Source organism: Phalangium opilio, unplaced genomic scaffold, assembly GCF_054372755.1.
Source record: "Phalangium opilio isolate 3A_F unplaced genomic scaffold, DU_Popi_V2 ptg000360l_1, whole genome shotgun sequence".
NCBI classification, from domain to species: domain Eukaryota; kingdom Metazoa; phylum Arthropoda; class Arachnida; order Opiliones; family Phalangiidae; genus Phalangium; species Phalangium opilio.
Window position 1 is genome coordinate 2,939,642 of NW_028324230.1, and position 14,460 is coordinate 2,954,101.

The 14,460-nt window shown below is 38.4% G+C and overlaps 24 non-coding genes and 33 pseudogenes across 24 annotated transcripts; all 57 read left to right on the forward strand.

Moving 5' to 3' along the window:
- The first annotated feature begins 34 nt into the window (after positions 1–34).
- LOC149599745 (5S ribosomal RNA) lies at positions 35–153 on the forward strand. Its single transcript, XR_016378214.1, has one exon. It is a non-coding gene; the product is annotated as a 5S ribosomal RNA (ribosomal RNA).
- A 135-nt stretch (positions 154–288) lies between these two features.
- LOC149599746 (5S ribosomal RNA) lies at positions 289–407 on the forward strand (annotated as a pseudogene).
- A 137-nt stretch (positions 408–544) lies between these two features.
- LOC149599747 (5S ribosomal RNA) lies at positions 545–663 on the forward strand. Its single transcript, XR_016379059.1, has one exon. It is a non-coding gene; the product is annotated as a 5S ribosomal RNA (ribosomal RNA).
- Positions 664–795: 132 nt separating this feature from the next.
- Positions 796–914, forward strand: LOC149599748 (5S ribosomal RNA; annotated as a pseudogene).
- A 136-nt stretch (positions 915–1,050) lies between these two features.
- LOC149599749 (5S ribosomal RNA) lies at positions 1,051–1,153 on the forward strand (annotated as a pseudogene).
- A 122-nt stretch (positions 1,154–1,275) lies between these two features.
- Positions 1,276–1,394, forward strand: LOC149599750 (5S ribosomal RNA; annotated as a pseudogene).
- A 137-nt stretch (positions 1,395–1,531) lies between these two features.
- Positions 1,532–1,650, forward strand: LOC149599751 (5S ribosomal RNA; annotated as a pseudogene).
- Positions 1,651–1,787: 137 nt separating this feature from the next.
- On the forward strand, positions 1,788–1,890 carry LOC149599752 (5S ribosomal RNA; annotated as a pseudogene).
- Positions 1,891–2,012: 122 nt separating this feature from the next.
- On the forward strand, positions 2,013–2,131 carry LOC149599753 (5S ribosomal RNA; annotated as a pseudogene).
- Positions 2,132–2,268: 137 nt separating this feature from the next.
- Positions 2,269–2,371, forward strand: LOC149599754 (5S ribosomal RNA; annotated as a pseudogene).
- A 121-nt stretch (positions 2,372–2,492) lies between these two features.
- On the forward strand, positions 2,493–2,611 carry LOC149599755 (5S ribosomal RNA; annotated as a pseudogene).
- A 137-nt stretch (positions 2,612–2,748) lies between these two features.
- LOC149599756 (5S ribosomal RNA) lies at positions 2,749–2,867 on the forward strand (annotated as a pseudogene).
- Positions 2,868–3,004: 137 nt separating this feature from the next.
- LOC149599757 (5S ribosomal RNA) lies at positions 3,005–3,123 on the forward strand. Its single transcript, XR_016378794.1, has one exon. It is a non-coding gene; the product is annotated as a 5S ribosomal RNA (ribosomal RNA).
- Positions 3,124–3,259: 136 nt separating this feature from the next.
- On the forward strand, positions 3,260–3,378 carry LOC149599758 (5S ribosomal RNA). Its single transcript, XR_016378215.1, has one exon. It is a non-coding gene; the product is annotated as a 5S ribosomal RNA (ribosomal RNA).
- Positions 3,379–3,513: 135 nt separating this feature from the next.
- Positions 3,514–3,632, forward strand: LOC149599759 (5S ribosomal RNA; annotated as a pseudogene).
- A 137-nt stretch (positions 3,633–3,769) lies between these two features.
- LOC149599760 (5S ribosomal RNA) lies at positions 3,770–3,888 on the forward strand. Its single transcript, XR_016379060.1, has one exon. It is a non-coding gene; the product is annotated as a 5S ribosomal RNA (ribosomal RNA).
- Positions 3,889–4,020: 132 nt separating this feature from the next.
- Positions 4,021–4,139, forward strand: LOC149599761 (5S ribosomal RNA; annotated as a pseudogene).
- Positions 4,140–4,275: 136 nt separating this feature from the next.
- LOC149599762 (5S ribosomal RNA) lies at positions 4,276–4,378 on the forward strand (annotated as a pseudogene).
- A 122-nt stretch (positions 4,379–4,500) lies between these two features.
- On the forward strand, positions 4,501–4,619 carry LOC149599763 (5S ribosomal RNA; annotated as a pseudogene).
- Positions 4,620–4,756: 137 nt separating this feature from the next.
- On the forward strand, positions 4,757–4,875 carry LOC149599764 (5S ribosomal RNA). The gene has a single exon (XR_016378217.1). It is a non-coding gene; the product is annotated as a 5S ribosomal RNA (ribosomal RNA).
- Positions 4,876–5,010: 135 nt separating this feature from the next.
- LOC149599765 (5S ribosomal RNA) lies at positions 5,011–5,129 on the forward strand. The gene has a single exon (XR_016378218.1). It is a non-coding gene; the product is annotated as a 5S ribosomal RNA (ribosomal RNA).
- Positions 5,130–5,266: 137 nt separating this feature from the next.
- Positions 5,267–5,385, forward strand: LOC149599766 (5S ribosomal RNA; annotated as a pseudogene).
- A 137-nt stretch (positions 5,386–5,522) lies between these two features.
- LOC149599767 (5S ribosomal RNA) lies at positions 5,523–5,641 on the forward strand. Its single transcript, XR_016378795.1, has one exon. It is a non-coding gene; the product is annotated as a 5S ribosomal RNA (ribosomal RNA).
- Positions 5,642–5,778: 137 nt separating this feature from the next.
- LOC149599768 (5S ribosomal RNA) lies at positions 5,779–5,897 on the forward strand (annotated as a pseudogene).
- Positions 5,898–6,034: 137 nt separating this feature from the next.
- On the forward strand, positions 6,035–6,153 carry LOC149599769 (5S ribosomal RNA). The gene has a single exon (XR_016379061.1). It is a non-coding gene; the product is annotated as a 5S ribosomal RNA (ribosomal RNA).
- Positions 6,154–6,289: 136 nt separating this feature from the next.
- On the forward strand, positions 6,290–6,408 carry LOC149599770 (5S ribosomal RNA). The gene has a single exon (XR_016378219.1). It is a non-coding gene; the product is annotated as a 5S ribosomal RNA (ribosomal RNA).
- Positions 6,409–6,544: 136 nt separating this feature from the next.
- On the forward strand, positions 6,545–6,663 carry LOC149599771 (5S ribosomal RNA; annotated as a pseudogene).
- A 137-nt stretch (positions 6,664–6,800) lies between these two features.
- Positions 6,801–6,919, forward strand: LOC149599772 (5S ribosomal RNA). Its single transcript, XR_016378796.1, has one exon. It is a non-coding gene; the product is annotated as a 5S ribosomal RNA (ribosomal RNA).
- A 133-nt stretch (positions 6,920–7,052) lies between these two features.
- LOC149599773 (5S ribosomal RNA) lies at positions 7,053–7,171 on the forward strand (annotated as a pseudogene).
- A 137-nt stretch (positions 7,172–7,308) lies between these two features.
- On the forward strand, positions 7,309–7,427 carry LOC149599774 (5S ribosomal RNA). The gene has a single exon (XR_016379167.1). It is a non-coding gene; the product is annotated as a 5S ribosomal RNA (ribosomal RNA).
- Positions 7,428–7,564: 137 nt separating this feature from the next.
- On the forward strand, positions 7,565–7,683 carry LOC149599775 (5S ribosomal RNA). The gene has a single exon (XR_016378401.1). It is a non-coding gene; the product is annotated as a 5S ribosomal RNA (ribosomal RNA).
- Positions 7,684–7,820: 137 nt separating this feature from the next.
- On the forward strand, positions 7,821–7,923 carry LOC149599776 (5S ribosomal RNA; annotated as a pseudogene).
- Positions 7,924–8,045: 122 nt separating this feature from the next.
- LOC149599777 (5S ribosomal RNA) lies at positions 8,046–8,164 on the forward strand. Its single transcript, XR_016378506.1, has one exon. It is a non-coding gene; the product is annotated as a 5S ribosomal RNA (ribosomal RNA).
- Positions 8,165–8,301: 137 nt separating this feature from the next.
- LOC149599778 (5S ribosomal RNA) lies at positions 8,302–8,420 on the forward strand (annotated as a pseudogene).
- Positions 8,421–8,557: 137 nt separating this feature from the next.
- LOC149599779 (5S ribosomal RNA) lies at positions 8,558–8,676 on the forward strand. The gene has a single exon (XR_016378220.1). It is a non-coding gene; the product is annotated as a 5S ribosomal RNA (ribosomal RNA).
- Positions 8,677–8,812: 136 nt separating this feature from the next.
- LOC149599780 (5S ribosomal RNA) lies at positions 8,813–8,931 on the forward strand (annotated as a pseudogene).
- A 137-nt stretch (positions 8,932–9,068) lies between these two features.
- LOC149599781 (5S ribosomal RNA) lies at positions 9,069–9,187 on the forward strand. Its single transcript, XR_016378228.1, has one exon. It is a non-coding gene; the product is annotated as a 5S ribosomal RNA (ribosomal RNA).
- A 133-nt stretch (positions 9,188–9,320) lies between these two features.
- Positions 9,321–9,439, forward strand: LOC149599782 (5S ribosomal RNA; annotated as a pseudogene).
- Positions 9,440–9,576: 137 nt separating this feature from the next.
- LOC149599783 (5S ribosomal RNA) lies at positions 9,577–9,695 on the forward strand. Its single transcript, XR_016379168.1, has one exon. It is a non-coding gene; the product is annotated as a 5S ribosomal RNA (ribosomal RNA).
- Positions 9,696–9,832: 137 nt separating this feature from the next.
- LOC149599784 (5S ribosomal RNA) lies at positions 9,833–9,951 on the forward strand. The gene has a single exon (XR_016378797.1). It is a non-coding gene; the product is annotated as a 5S ribosomal RNA (ribosomal RNA).
- A 137-nt stretch (positions 9,952–10,088) lies between these two features.
- LOC149599785 (5S ribosomal RNA) lies at positions 10,089–10,191 on the forward strand (annotated as a pseudogene).
- Positions 10,192–10,313: 122 nt separating this feature from the next.
- Positions 10,314–10,432, forward strand: LOC149599786 (5S ribosomal RNA). The gene has a single exon (XR_016378507.1). It is a non-coding gene; the product is annotated as a 5S ribosomal RNA (ribosomal RNA).
- Positions 10,433–10,569: 137 nt separating this feature from the next.
- On the forward strand, positions 10,570–10,688 carry LOC149599787 (5S ribosomal RNA). The gene has a single exon (XR_016379170.1). It is a non-coding gene; the product is annotated as a 5S ribosomal RNA (ribosomal RNA).
- Positions 10,689–10,821: 133 nt separating this feature from the next.
- LOC149599788 (5S ribosomal RNA) lies at positions 10,822–10,940 on the forward strand (annotated as a pseudogene).
- Positions 10,941–11,077: 137 nt separating this feature from the next.
- Positions 11,078–11,196, forward strand: LOC149599789 (5S ribosomal RNA). The gene has a single exon (XR_016378358.1). It is a non-coding gene; the product is annotated as a 5S ribosomal RNA (ribosomal RNA).
- Positions 11,197–11,331: 135 nt separating this feature from the next.
- Positions 11,332–11,434, forward strand: LOC149599790 (5S ribosomal RNA; annotated as a pseudogene).
- Positions 11,435–11,556: 122 nt separating this feature from the next.
- On the forward strand, positions 11,557–11,675 carry LOC149599791 (5S ribosomal RNA; annotated as a pseudogene).
- A 137-nt stretch (positions 11,676–11,812) lies between these two features.
- On the forward strand, positions 11,813–11,915 carry LOC149599792 (5S ribosomal RNA; annotated as a pseudogene).
- Positions 11,916–12,037: 122 nt separating this feature from the next.
- LOC149599793 (5S ribosomal RNA) lies at positions 12,038–12,156 on the forward strand. The gene has a single exon (XR_016378508.1). It is a non-coding gene; the product is annotated as a 5S ribosomal RNA (ribosomal RNA).
- Positions 12,157–12,293: 137 nt separating this feature from the next.
- LOC149599794 (5S ribosomal RNA) lies at positions 12,294–12,412 on the forward strand (annotated as a pseudogene).
- Positions 12,413–12,549: 137 nt separating this feature from the next.
- Positions 12,550–12,668, forward strand: LOC149599795 (5S ribosomal RNA; annotated as a pseudogene).
- A 361-nt stretch (positions 12,669–13,029) lies between these two features.
- LOC149599796 (5S ribosomal RNA) lies at positions 13,030–13,148 on the forward strand (annotated as a pseudogene).
- Positions 13,149–13,283: 135 nt separating this feature from the next.
- LOC149599797 (5S ribosomal RNA) lies at positions 13,284–13,402 on the forward strand (annotated as a pseudogene).
- A 137-nt stretch (positions 13,403–13,539) lies between these two features.
- On the forward strand, positions 13,540–13,658 carry LOC149599798 (5S ribosomal RNA; annotated as a pseudogene).
- A 138-nt stretch (positions 13,659–13,796) lies between these two features.
- On the forward strand, positions 13,797–13,915 carry LOC149599799 (5S ribosomal RNA). Its single transcript, XR_016378799.1, has one exon. It is a non-coding gene; the product is annotated as a 5S ribosomal RNA (ribosomal RNA).
- A 137-nt stretch (positions 13,916–14,052) lies between these two features.
- Positions 14,053–14,155, forward strand: LOC149599800 (5S ribosomal RNA; annotated as a pseudogene).
- Positions 14,156–14,277: 122 nt separating this feature from the next.
- On the forward strand, positions 14,278–14,396 carry LOC149599801 (5S ribosomal RNA). The gene has a single exon (XR_016378509.1). It is a non-coding gene; the product is annotated as a 5S ribosomal RNA (ribosomal RNA).
- The last annotated feature ends 64 nt before the right edge of the window (positions 14,397–14,460 follow it).

The window sequence follows — 14,460 nt, forward strand, 5'->3', positions numbered from 1 at the left end:
TTAATTTAAATTCGAATTATTAAATAGCACTCTCGGCAACGGCCATATCACGCTGAAAACACCGGTTCTCGTCCGATCACTGAAGTTAAGCAGCGTCGAGCGCAGTCAGTACTTGGGAGGGAGACCACTTAGGAACACTGCGTGCTGTTGGCTTGTTCACTTTTTTTTTCTTTTAAATTCCTATAGATATGAAAAAAGCAAACATATTTTCTTTTTGTTATTGTTTTAAAAAGATGAAGGTCAATTTGTCTCACTTAATTTAAATTCGAATTATTATCTAGCTCTCTCGGCAACGGCTATATCACGCTGAAAACACCGGTTCTCGTCGGATCACCGAAGTTAAGCAGCGTCGAGCGCAGTCAGTACTTGGGAGGGAGACCACTTAGGAACACTGCGCGCTGTTGGCTTTTTAACGTTTTTTTCCTCTTTTAAATTCCAATAGATATGAAAAAAGCCAACATATTTTCTTTTTGTTATTGTTTTAAAAAGATGAAGGTTAATTTGTCTCACTTAATTTAAATTCGAATTATTAAATAGCACTCTCGGCAACGGCCATATCACGCTGAAAACACCGGTTCTCGTCCGATCACCGAAGTTAAGCAGCGTCGAGCGCAGTCAGTACTTGGGAGGGAGACCATTTAGGAACACTGCGTGCCGTTGGCTTTTTCACTTTTTTTTTCTTTTAAATTCCTATAGATATGAAAAAAGCAAACATATTTTCTTTTTGTTATTGTTTTAAAAAGATGGTCAATTTGTCTCACTTAATTTAAATTCGAATTATTATCCAGCATTCTCGGCAACGGCCATATCACGCTGAAAACACCGGTTCTCGTCGGATCACGGAAGTTAAGCAGCGTCGAGCGCAGTCAGTACTTGGGAGGGAGACCACTTAGGAACACTGCGTGCCGTTGGCTTTTTCACTTTTTTTCCTCTTTTAAATTCCAATAGATATGAAAAAAGCAAACATATTTTCTTTTTGTTATTGTTTTAAAAAGATGAAGGTTAATTTGTCTCACTTAATTTAAATTCGAATTATTAAATAGCACTCTCGGCAACGGCCATATCACGCTGAAAACACCGGTTCTCGTCCGATCACCGAAGTTAAGCAGCGTCGAGCGCATACAGTACTTGGGAATACTGCGTGCCGTTGGCTTTTTCACTTTTGTTTCCTCTTTCAAATTCCACCAGATATGAAAAAAGCAAACATATCTTCTTTTTGTTATTGTTTTATAAAGATGAAAGTTAATTAAATTCGAATTATTAAATAGCACTCTCGGCAACGGCCATATCACGCTGAAAACACCGGTTCTCGTCGGATCACCGAAGTTAAGCAGCGTCGAGCGCAGTCAGTACTTGGGAGGGAGACCACTTAGGAACACTGCGCGCTGTTGGCTTTTTCACGTTTTTTTCCTCTTTTAAATTCCAATAGATATGAAAAAAGCAAACATATTTTCTTTTTGTTATTGTTTTAAAAAGATGAAGGTTAATTTGTCTCACTTAATTTAAATTCGAATTATTAAATAGCACTCTCGGCAACGGCCATATCACGCTGAAAACACCGGTTCTCGTCTGATCACCGAAGTTAAGCAGCGTCGAGCGCAGTCAGTACTTGGGAGAGAGACCACTTAGGAAAACTGCGTGCCGTTGGCTTTTTCACTTTTTTTTCCTCTTTTAAAATCCAATAGATATGAAAAAAGCAAACATATTTTCTTATTGTTATTGTTTTAAAAAGATGATGGTTAATTTGTCTCACTTAATTTAAATTCGAATTATTATCCAAAACTCTCGGCAACGGCCATATCACGCTGAAAACACCGGTCCTCGTCCGATCACCGAAGTTAAGCAGCGTCGAGCGCAGTCAGTACTTGGAAACTTTGCGTGCCGTTGGCTTTTTCACTTTTATTTCCTCTTTTAAATTCCATGAGATATGAAAAAAGCAAACATATCTTCTCTTTCTTATTGATTTATAAAGATGAAGGTTAATTAAATTCGAATTATTAAATAGCACTCTCGGCAACGGCCATATCACGCTGAAAACACCGGTTCTCGTCCGATAACCGAAGTTAAGCAGCGTCGAGCGCAGTCACTACTTGGGAGGGAGACCACTTAGGAACACTGCGTGCCGTTGGCTTTTTCACTTTTTTTTCCTCTTTTAAATTCCAATAGATATGAAAAAAGCAAACATATTTTCTTTTTGTTATTGTTTTAAAAAGATGAAGGTTAATTTGTCTCACTTAATTTAAATTCGAATTATTAAATAGCACTCTCGGCAACGGCCATATCACGCTGAAAACACCGGTTCTCGTCCGATCACCGAAGTTAAGCAGCGTCGAGCGCAGTCAGTACTTGGAAACTTTGCGTGCCGTTGGCTTTTTCACTTTTATTTCCTCTTTTAAATTCCATGAGATATGAAAAAGCAAACATATCTTCTCTTTCTTATTGATTTATAAAGATGAAGGTTAATTAAATTCGAATTATTAAATAGCACTCTCGGCAACGGCCATATCACGCTGAAAACACCGGTTCTCGTCGGATCACCAAAGTTAAGCAGCGTCGAGCGCAGTCAGTACTTGGGAGGGAGGCCACTTAAGAACACTGCGCGCTGTTGGCTTTTTCACGTTTTTTTCCTCTTTTAAATTCCAATAGATATGAAAAAAGCAAACATATTTTCTTTTTGTTATTGTTTTAAAAAGATGAAGGTTAATTTGTCTCACTTAATTTAAATTCGAATTATTAAATAGCACTCTCGGCAACGGCCATATCACGCTGAAAACACCGGTTCTCGTCGGATCACCGAAGTTAAGCAGCGTCGAGCGCAGTCAGTACTTGGGAGGGAGACCACTTAGGAACACTGCGCGCTGTTGGCTTTTTCACGTTTTTTTCCTCTTTTAAATTCCAATAGATATGAAAAAAGCCAACATATTTTCTTTTTGTTATTGTTTTAAAAAGATGAAGGTTAATTTGTCTCACTTAATTTAAATTCGAATTATTAAATAGCACTCTCGGCAACGGCCATATCACGCTGAAAACACCGGTTCTCGTCCGATCACCGAAGTTAAGCAGCGTCGAGCGCAGTCAGTACTTGGGAGGGAGACCACTTAGGAACACTGCGTGCCGTTGGCTTTTTCACTTTTTTTTTTCTTTTAAATTCCTATAGATATGAAAAAAGCAAACATATTTTCTTTTTGTTATTGTTTTAAAAAGATGAAGGTTAATTTGTCTCACTTAATTTAAATTCGAATTATTAAATAGCACTCTCGGCAACGGCCATATCACGCTGAAAACACCGGTTCTCGTCCGATCACTGAAGTTAAGCAGCGTCGAGCGCAGTCAGTACTTGGGAGGGAGACCACTTAGGAACACTGCGTGCTGTTGGCTTGTTCACTTTTTTTTTCTTTTAAATTCCTATAGATATGAAAAAAGCAAACATATTTTCTTTTTGTTATTGTTTTAAAAAGATGAAGGTCAATTTGTCTCACTTAATTTAAATTCGAATTATTATCTAGCTCTCTCGGCAACGGCTATATCACGCTGAAAACACCGGTTCTCGTCGGATCACCGAAGTTAAGCAGCGTCGAGCGCAGTCAGTACTTGGGAGGGAGACCACTTAGGAACACTGCGCGCTGTTGGCTTTTTAACGTTTTTTTCCTCTTTTAAATTCCAATAGATATGAAAAAAGCCAACATATTTTCTTTTTGTTATTGTTTTAAAAAGATGAAGGTTAATTTGTCTCACTTAATTTAAATTCGAATTATTAAATAGCACTCTCGGCAACGGCCATATCACGCTGAAAACACCGGTTCTCGTCCGATCACCGAAGTTAAGCAGCGTCGAGCGCAGTCAGTACTTGGGAGGGAGACCATTTAGGAACACTGCGTGCCGTTGGCTTTTTCACTTTTTTTTTCTTTTAAATTCCTATAGATATGAAAAAAGCAAACATATTTTCTTTTTGTTATTGTTTTAAAAAGATGGTCAATTTGTCTCACTTAATTTAAATTCGAAATATTATCCAGCATTCTCGGCAACGGCCATATCACGCTGAAAACACCGGTTCTCGTCGGATCACGGAAGTTAAGCAGCGTCGAGCGCAGTCAGTACTTGGGAGGGAGACCACTTAGGAACACTGCGTGCCGTTGGCTTTTTCACTTTTTTTCCTCTTTTAAATTCCAATAGATATGAAAAAAGCAAACATATTTTCTTTTTGTTATTGTTTTAAAAAGATGAAGGTTAATTTGTCTCACTTAATTTAAATTCGAATTATTAAATAGCACTCTCGGCAACGGCCATATCACGCTGAAAACACCGGTTCTCGTCCGATCACCGAAGTTAAGCAGCGTCGAGCGCATACAGTACTTGGGAATACTGCGTGCCGTTGGCTTTTTCACTTTTGTTTCCTCTTTCAAATTCCACCAGATATGAAAAAAGCAAACATATCTTCTTTTTGTTATTGTTTTATAAAGATGAAAGTTAATTAAATTCGAATTATTAAATAGCACTCTCGGCAACGGCCATATCACGCTGAAAACACCGGTTCTCGTCGGATCACCGAAGTTAAGCAGCGTCGAGCGCAGTCAGTACTTGGGAGGGAGACCACTTAGGAACACTGCGCGCTGTTGGCTTTTTCACGTTTTTTTCCTCTTTTAAATTCCAATAGATATGAAAAAAGCAAACATATTTTCTTTTTGTTATTGTTTTAAAAAGATGAAGGTTAATTTGTCTCACTTAATTTAAATTCGAATTATTAAATAGCACTCTCGGCAACGGCCATATCACGCTGAAAACACCGGTTCTCGTCCGATCACTGAAGTTAAGCAGCGTCGAGCGCAGTCAGTACTTGGGAGGGAGACCACTTAGGAACACTGCGTGCTGTTGGCTTGTTCACTTTTTTTTTCTTTTAAATTCCTATAGATATGAAAAAAGCAAACATATTTTCTTTTTGTTATTGTTTTAAAAAGATGAAGGTTAATTTGTCTCACTTAATTTAAATTCGAATTATTAAATAGCACTCTCGGCAACGGCCATATCACGCTGAAAACACCGGTTCTCGTCCGATCACTGAAGTTAAGCAGCGTCGAGCGCAGTCAGTACTTGGGAGGGAGACCACTTAGGAACACTGCGTGCTGTTGGCTTGTTCACTTTTTTTTTTTCTTTTAAATTCCTATAGATATGAAAAAAGCAAACATATTTTCTTTTTGTTATTGTTTTAAAAAGATGAAGGTCAATTTGTCTCACTTAATTTAAATTCGAATTATTATCTAGCACTCTCGGCAACGGCCATATCACGCTGAAAACACCGGTTCTCGTCGGATCACCGAAGTTAAGGAGCGTCGAGCGCAGTCAGTACTTGGGAGGGAGACCACTTAGGAACACTGCGCGCTGTTGGCTTTTTAACGTTTTAATCCTCTTTTAAATTCCAATAGATATGAAAAAAGCCAACATATTTTCTTTTTGTTATTGTTTTAAAAAGATGAAGGTTAATTTGTCTCACTTAATTTAAATTCGAATTATTAAATAGCACTCTCGGCAACGGCCATATCACGCTGAAAACACCGGTTCTCGTCCGATCACCGAAGTTAAGCAGCGTCGAGCGCAGTCAGTACTTGGGAGGGAGACCACTTAGGAACACTGCGTGCCGTTGGCTTTTTCACGTTTTTTTCCTCTTTTAAATTTCAATAGATATGAAAAAAGCAAACATATTTTCTTTTTGTTATTGTTTTAAAAAGATGAAGGTTAATTTGTCTCACTTAATTTAAATTCGAATTATTAAATAGCACTCTCGGCAACGGCGATATCACGCTGAAAACACCGGTTCTCGTCCGATCACTGAAATTAAGCAGCGTCGAGCGCAGTCAGTACTTGGGAGGGAGACCACTTAGGAACACTGCGTGCCGTTGGCTTTTTCACTTTTTTTTCCTCTTTTAAATTCCAATAGATATGAAAAAAGCCAACATATTTTCTTTTTGTTATTGTTTTAAAAAGATGAAGGTTAATTTGTCTCACTTAATTTAAATTCGAACTATTAAATAGCACTCACGGCAACGGCCATATCACGCTGAAAACACCGGTTCTCGTCCGATCACCGAAGTTAAGCAGCGTCGAGCGCAGTCAGTACTTGGGAGGGAGACCACTTAGGAACACTGCGTGCTGTTGGCTTGTTCACTTTTTTTTTTCTTTTAAATTCCTATAGATATGAAAAAAGCAAACATATTTTCTTTTTGTTATTGTTTTAAAAAGATGAAGGTTAATTTGTCTCACTTAATTTAAATTCGAATTATTAAATAGCACTCTCGGCAACGGCCATATCACGCTGAAAACACCGGTTCTCGTCCGATCACTGAAGTTAAGCAGCGTCGAGCGCAGTCAGTACTTGGGAGGGAGACCACTTAGGAACACTGCGTGCTGTTGGCTTGTTCACTTTTTTTTTTCTTTTAAATTCCTATAGATATGAAAAAAGCAAACATATTTTCTTTTTGTTATTGTTTTAAAAAGATGAAGGTCAATTTGTCTCACTTAATTTAAATTCGAATTATTATCTAGCACTCTCGGCAACGGCCATATCACGCTGAAAACACCGGTTCTCGTCGGATCACCGAAGTTAAGCAGCGTCGAGCGCAGTCAGTACTTGGGAGGGAGACCACTTAGGAACACTGCGCGCTGTTGGCTTTTTAACGTTTTTTTCCTCTTTTAAATTCCAATAGATATGAAAAAAGCCAACATATTTTCTTTTTGTTATTGTTTTAAAAAGATGAAGGTTAATTTGTCTCACTTAATTTAAATTCGAATTATTAAATAGCACTCTCGGCAACGGCCATATCACGCTGAAAACACCGGTTCTCGTCCGATCACCGAAGTTAAGCAGCGTCGAGCGCAGTCAGTACTTGGGAGGGAGACCACTTAGGAACACTGCGTGCCGTTGGCTTTTTCACTTTTTTTTTTCTTTTAAATTCCTATAGATATGAAAAAAGCAAACATATTTTCTTTTTGTTATTGTTTTAAAAAGATGGTCAATTTGTCTCACTTAATTTAAATTCGAATTATTATCCAGCATTCTCGGCAACGGCCATATCACGCTGAAAACACCGGTTCTCGTCGGATCACCGAAGTTAAGCAGCGTCGAGCGCAGCCAGTACTTGGGAGGGAGACCACTTAGGAACACTGCGCGCTGTTGGCTTTTTCACGTTTTTTTCCTCTTTTAAATTTCAATAGATATGAAAAAAGCAAACATATTTTCTTTTTGTTATTGTTTTAAAAAGATGAAGGTTAATTTGTCTCACTTAATTTAAATTCGAATTATTAAATAGCACTCTCGGCAACGGCCATATCACGCTGAAAACACCGGTTCTCGTCCGATCACTGAAGTTAAGCAGCGTCGAGCGCAGTCAGTACTTGGGAGGGAGACCACTTAGGAACACTGCGTGCCGTTGGCTTTTTCACTTTTTTTTCCTCTTTTAAATTCCAATAGATATGAAAAAAGCCAACATATTTTCTTTTTGTTATTGTTTTAAAAAGATGAAGGTTAATTTGTCTCACTTAATTTAAATTCGAACTATTAAATAGCACTCACGGCAACGGCCATATCAGGCTGAAAACACCGGTTCTCGTCCGATCACCGAAGTTAAGCAGCGTCGAGCGCAGTCAGTACTTGGGAGGGAGACCACTTAGGAACACTGCGTGCCGTTGGCTTTTTCACTTTTTTTTCCTCTTTTAAATTCCAATAGATATGAAAAAAGCAAACATATTTTCTTTTTGTTATTGTTTTAAAAAGATGAAGGTTAATTTGTCTCACTTAATTTAAATTCGAATTATTAAATAGCACTCTCGGCAACGGCCATATCACGCTGAAAACACCGGTTCTCGTCCGATCACCGAAGTTAAGCAGCGTCGAGCGCAGTCAGTACTTGGAAACTTTGCGTGCCGTTGGCTTTTTCACTTTTATTTCCTCTTTTAAATTCCATGCGATATGAAAAAAGCAAACATATCTTCTCTTTCTTATTGATTTATAAAGATGAAGGTTAATTAAATTCGAATTATTAAATAGCACTCTCGGCAACGGCCATATCACGCTGAAAACACCGGTTCTCGTCCGATAACCGAAGTTAAGCAGCGTCGAGCGCAGTCAGTACTTGGGAGGGAGACCACTTAGGAACACTGCGTGCCGTTGGCTTTTTCACTTTTTTTTCCTCTTTTCAATTCCTATAGATATGAAAAAAGCAAACATATTTTCTTTTTGTTATTGTTTTAAAAAGATGAAGGTCAATTTGTCTCACTTAATTTAAATTCGAATTATTATCTAGCACTCTCGGCAACGGCCATATCACGTTGAAAACACCGGTTCTCGTCGGATCACCGAAGTTAAGCAGCGTCGAGCGCAGCCAGTACTTGGGAGGGAGACCACTTAGGAACACTGCGCGCTGTTGGCTTTTTCACGTTTTTTTCCTCTTTTAAATTCCAATAGATATGAAAAAAGCAAACATATTTTCTTTTTGTTATTGTTTTAAAAAGATGAAGGTTAATTTGTCTCACTTAATTTAAATTCGAATTATTAAATAGCACTCTCGGCAACGGCCATATCACGCTGAAAACACCGGTTCTCGTCCGATCACTGAAGTTAAGCAGCGTCGAGCGCAGTCAGTACTTGGGAGGGAGACCACTTAGGAACACTGCGTGCTGTTGGCTTGTTCACTTTTTTTTTTCTTTTAAATTCCTATAGATATGAAAAAAGCAAACATATTTTCTTTTTGTTATTGTTTTAAAAAGATGAAGGTCAATTTGTCTCACTTAATTTAAATTCGAATTATTATCTAGCACTCTCGGCAACGGCCATATCACGCTGAAAACACCGGTTCTCGTCGGATCACCGAAGTTAAGCAGCGTCGAGCGCAGTCAGTACTTGGGAGGGAGACCACTTAGGAACACTGCGCGCTGTTGGCTTTTTAACGTTTTTTTCCTCTTTTAAATTCCAATAGATATGAAAAAAGCCAACATATTTTCTTTTTGTTATTGTTTTAAAAAGATGAAGGTTAATTTGTCTCACTTAATTTAAATTCGAATTATTAAATAGCACTCTCGGCAACGGCCATATCACGCTGAAAACACCGGTTCTCGTCCGCTCACCGAAGTTAAGCAGCGTCGAGCGCAGTCAGTACTTGGGAGGGAGACCACTTAGGAACACTGCGTGCCGTTGGCTTTTTCACTTTTTTTTTTCTTTTAAATTCCTATAGATATGAAAAAAGCAAACATATTTTCTTTTTGTTATTGTTTTAAAAAGATGGTCAATTTGTCTCACTTAATTTAAATTCGAATTATTATCCAGCATTCTCGGCAACGGCCATATCACGCTGAAAACACCGGTTCTCGTCGGATCACCGAAGTTAAGCAGCGTCGAGCGCAGCCAGTACTTGGGAGGGAGACCACTTAGGAACACTGCGCGCTGTTGGCTTTTTCACGTTTTTTTCCTCTTTTAAATTCCAATAGATATGAAAAAAGCAAACATATTTTCTTTTTGTTATTGTTTTAAAAAGATGAAGGTTAATTTGTCTCACTTAATTTAAATTCGAATTATTAAATAGCACTCTCGGCAACGGCCATATCACGCTGAAAACACCGGTTCTCGTCCGATCACTGAAGTTAAGCAGCGTCGAGCGCAGTCAGTACTTGGGAGGGAGACCACTTAGGAACACTGCGTGCCGTTGGCTTTTTCACTTTTTTTTCCTCTTTTAAATTCCAATAGATATGAAAAAAGCCAACATATTTTCTTTTTGTTATTGTTTTAAAAAGATGAAGGTTAATTTGTCTCACTTAATTTAAATTCGAACTATTAAATAGCACTCACGGCAACGGCCATATCACGCTGAAAACACCGGTTCTCGTCCGATCACCGAAGTTAAGCAGCGTCGAGCGCAGTCAGTACTTGGGAGGGAGACCACTTAGGAACACTGCGTGCCGTTGGCTTTTTCACTTTTTTTTCCTCTTTTAAATTCCAATAGATATGAAAAAAGCAAACATATTTTCTTTTTGTTATTGTTTTAAAAAGATGAAGGTTAATTTGTCTCACTTAATTTAAATTCGAATTATTAAATAGCACTCTCGGCAACGGCCATATCACGCTGAAAACACCGGTTCTCGTCCGATCACCGAAGTTAAGCAGCGTCGAGCGCAGTCAGTACTTGGAAACTTTGCGTGCCGTTGGCTTTTTCACTTTTATTTCCTCTTTTAAATTCCATGAGATATGAAAAAAGCAAACATATCTTCTCTTTCTTATTGATTTATAAAGATGAAGGTTAATTAAATTCGAATTATTAAATAGCACTCTCGGCAACGGCCATATCACGCTGAAAACACCGGTTCTCGTCCGATAACCGAAGTTAAGCAGCGTCGAGCGCAGTCAGTACTTGGGAGGGAGACCACTTAGGAACACTGCGTGCCGTTGGCTTTTTCACTTTTTTTTCCTCTTTTCAATTCCTATAGATATGAAAAAAGCAAACATATTTTCTTTTTGTTATTGTTTTAAAAAGATGAAGGTTAATTTGTCTCACTTAATTTAAATTCGAATTATTAAATAGCACTCTCGGCAACGGCCATATCACGCTGAAAACACCGGTTCTCGTCCGATCACTGAAGTTAAGCAGCGTCGAGCGCAGTCAGTACTTGGGAGGGAGACCACTTAGGAACACTGCGTGCCGTTGGCTTTTTCACTTTTTTTCTTTTAAATTCCTATAGATATGAAAAAAGCAAACATATTTTCTTTTTGTTATTGTTTTAAAAAGATGAAGGTCAATTTGTCTCACTTAATTTAAATTCGAATTATTATCTAGCACTCTCGGCAACGGCCATATCACGCTGAAAACACCGGTTCTCGTCGGATCACCGAAGTTAAGCAGCGTCGAGCGCAGTCAGTACTTGGGAGGGAGACCACTTAGGAACACTGCGCGCTGTTGGCTTTTTCACGTTTTTTTCCTCTCTTAAATTCCAATAGATATGAAAAAAGCCAACATATTTTCTTTTTGTTATTGTTTTAAAAAGATGAAGGTTAATTTGTCTCACTTAATTTAAATTCGAATTATTAAATAGCACTCTCGGCAACGGCCATATCACGGTGAAAACACCGGTTCTCGTCCGATCACCGAAGTTAAGCAGCGTCGAGCGCAGTCAGTACTTGGGAGGGAGACCACTTAGGAACACTGCGTGCCGTTGGCTTTTTCACTTTTTTTTTCTTTTAAATTCCTATAGATATGAAAAAAGCAAACATATTTTCTTTTTGTTATTGTTTTAAAAAGATGAAGGTCAATTTGTCTCACTTAATTTAAATTCGAATTATTAAATAGCACTCTCGGCAACGGCCATATCACGCTGAAAACACCGGTTCTCGTCCGATCACCGAAGTTAAGCAGCGTCGAGCGCATACAGTACTTGGGAATACTGCGTGCCGTTGGCTTTTTCACTTTTGTTTCCTCTTTCAAATTCCACCAGATATGAAAAAAGCAAACATATCTTCTTTTTGTTATTGTTTTATAAAGATGAAAGTTAATTAAATTCGAATTATTAAATAGCACTCTCGGCAACGGCCATATCACGCTGAAAACACCGGTTCTCGTCCCATCACCGAAGTTAAGCAGCGTCGAGCGCAGTCAGTACTTGGGAGAGAGACTACTTAGGAACACTGCGTGCCGTTGGCTTTTTCACTTTTTTTTCCTCTTTTAAAATCCAATAGATATGAAAAAAGCAAACATATTTTCTTTTTGTTATTGTTTTAAAAAGATGATGGTTAATTTTTCTCACTTAATTTAAATTCGAATTATTATCTAAAACTCTCGGCAACGGCCATATCACGCTGAAAACACCGGTTCTCGTCCGATCACCGAAGTTAAGCAGCGTCGAGCGCAGTCAGTACTTGGAAACTTTGCGTGCCGTTGGCTTTTTCACTTTTATTTCCTCTTTTAAATTCCATGAGATATGAAAAAAGCAAACATATCTTCTCTTTCTTATTGATTTATAAAGATGAAGGTTAATTAAATTCGAATTATTAAATAGCACTCTCGGCAACGGCCATATCACGCTGAAAACACCGGTTCTCGTCCGATAACCGAAGTTAAGCAGCGTCGAGCGCAGTCAGTACTTGGGAGGGAGACCACTTAGGAACACTGCGTGCCGTTGGCTTTTTCACTTTTTTTTCCTCTTTTCAATTCCTATAGATATGAAAAAAGCAAACATATTTTCTTTTTGTTATTGTTTTAAAAAGATGAAGGTCAATTTGTCTCACTTAATTTAAGTTCGAATTATTATCTAGCACTCTCGGCAACGGCCATATCACGCTGAAAACACCGGTTCTCGTCGGATCACCGATGTTAAGCAGCGTCGAGCGCAGTCAGTACTTGGGAGGGAGACCACTTAGGAACACTGCGCGCTGTTGGCTTTTTCACGTTTTTTTCCTCTTTTAAATTCCAATAGATATGAAAAAAGCCAACATATTTTCTTTTTGTTATTGTTTTAAAAAGATGAAGGTTAATTTGTCTCACATAATTTAAATTCGAATTATTAAATAGCACTCTCGGCAACGGCCATATCACGCTGAAAACACCGGTTCTCGTCCGATCACCGAAGTTAAGCAGCGTCGAGCGCAGTCAGTACTTGGGAGGGAGACCACTTATTAACACTGCGTGCCGTTGGCTTTTTCACTTTTTTTTCCTCTTTTAAATTCCTATAGATATGAAAAAAGCAAACATATTTTCTTTTTGTTATTGTTTTAAAAAGATGAAGGTCAATTTGTCTCACTTAATTTAAATTCGAATTATTATCTAGCACTCTCGGCAACGGCCATATCACGCTGAAAACACCGGTTCTCGTACGATCCCCGAAGTTAAGCAGCGTCGAGCGCAATCAGTACTTGGAAACCCTGCGTGCCGTTGGCTTTCAAACTTTTATTTCCTCTTTTAAATTCCACCAGATATAAAAAAGCAAACATATCTTCTTTTTGTTATTGTTTTTTAAAGATGAAGGTTAATTAAATTCAAATTATTAAATAGCACTCTCGGCAACGGCCATACCATGCTGACAACACCGGTTCTCGTCCGATCACCGAAGTTAAGCAGCGTCGAGCGCAGTCAATGCTTGGGAGGGAGACCACTTAGGAACACTGCGTGCCGTTGGCTTTTTCACTTTTTTTTCCTCTTCTAAATTCCTATAGATATGAAAAAAGCAAACATATTTTTTTTTGTTATTGTTTTAAAAAGATGAAGGTTAATTTGTCTCACTTAATTTAAATTCGAATTATTAAATAGCACTCTCGGAAAGGCCATATCACGCTGAAAATACCGGTTCTCGTCCGATCACCAAAGTTAAGCAGCGTCGAGCGCAGTCAGTACTTGGGAGGGAGACCACTTAGGAACACTGCGTGCCGTTGGCTTTTTCACTTTTTTTTCCTCATTTAAAATCCAATAGATATGAAAAAAGCAAACATATTTTCCTTTTGTTATTGTTTTAGAAAGATGAAGGTCAATTTGTCTCACTTAATTTAAATTCGAATTATTATCTAGCACTCTTGGCAACGGCCATATCACGCTGAAAACACCGGTTCTCGTCGCATCACCGAAGTTAAGCAGCGTCGAGCGCATTCGGTACTTGGGAGGGAGACCACTTAGGAACACTGCGTGCCGTTGGCTTTTTCACTTTTTTATCCTCTTTTAAATTCCAATAGATATAAAAAAAAGCAAACGTATTTTCTTTTTGTTATTGTTTTAAAAAGATGAAGGTTAATTTGTCTCACTTAATTTAAATTCGAATTATTAAATAGCACTCTCGGCAACGGCCATATCACGCTGAAAACACCGGTTCTCGTCCGATCACCGAAGTTAAGCAGCGTCGAGCGCAGTCAGTACTTGGGAGGGAGACCACTTAGGAACACTGCGTGCCGTTGGCTTTTTCACTTTTTTTTCCTCTTTTAAATTCCAATAGATATGAAAAAAGCAAACATATTTTCTTTTTGTTATTGTTTTAAAAAGATGAAGGTTAATTTGTCTCACTTAATTTAAATTCGAATTATTAAATAGCACTCTCGGCAACGGCCATATCACGCTGAAAACACCGGTTCTCGTCCGATCACCGAAGTTAAGCAGCGTCGAGCGCAGTCAGTACTTGGAAACTTTGCGTGCCGTTGGCTTTTTCACTTTTATTTCCTCTTTTAAATTCCATGAGATATGAAAAAAGCAAACATATCTTCTCTTTCTTATTGATTTATAAAGATGAAGGTTAATTAAATTCGAATTATTAAATAGCACTCTCGGCAACGGCCATATCACGCTGAAAACACCGGTTCTCGTCCGATAACCGAAGTTAAGCAGCGTCGAGCGCAGTCAGTACTTGGGAGGGAGACCACTTAGGAACACTGCGTGCCGTTGGCTTTTTCACTTTTTTTTCCTCTTTTCAATTCCTATAGATATGAAAAAAGCAAACATATTTTCTTTT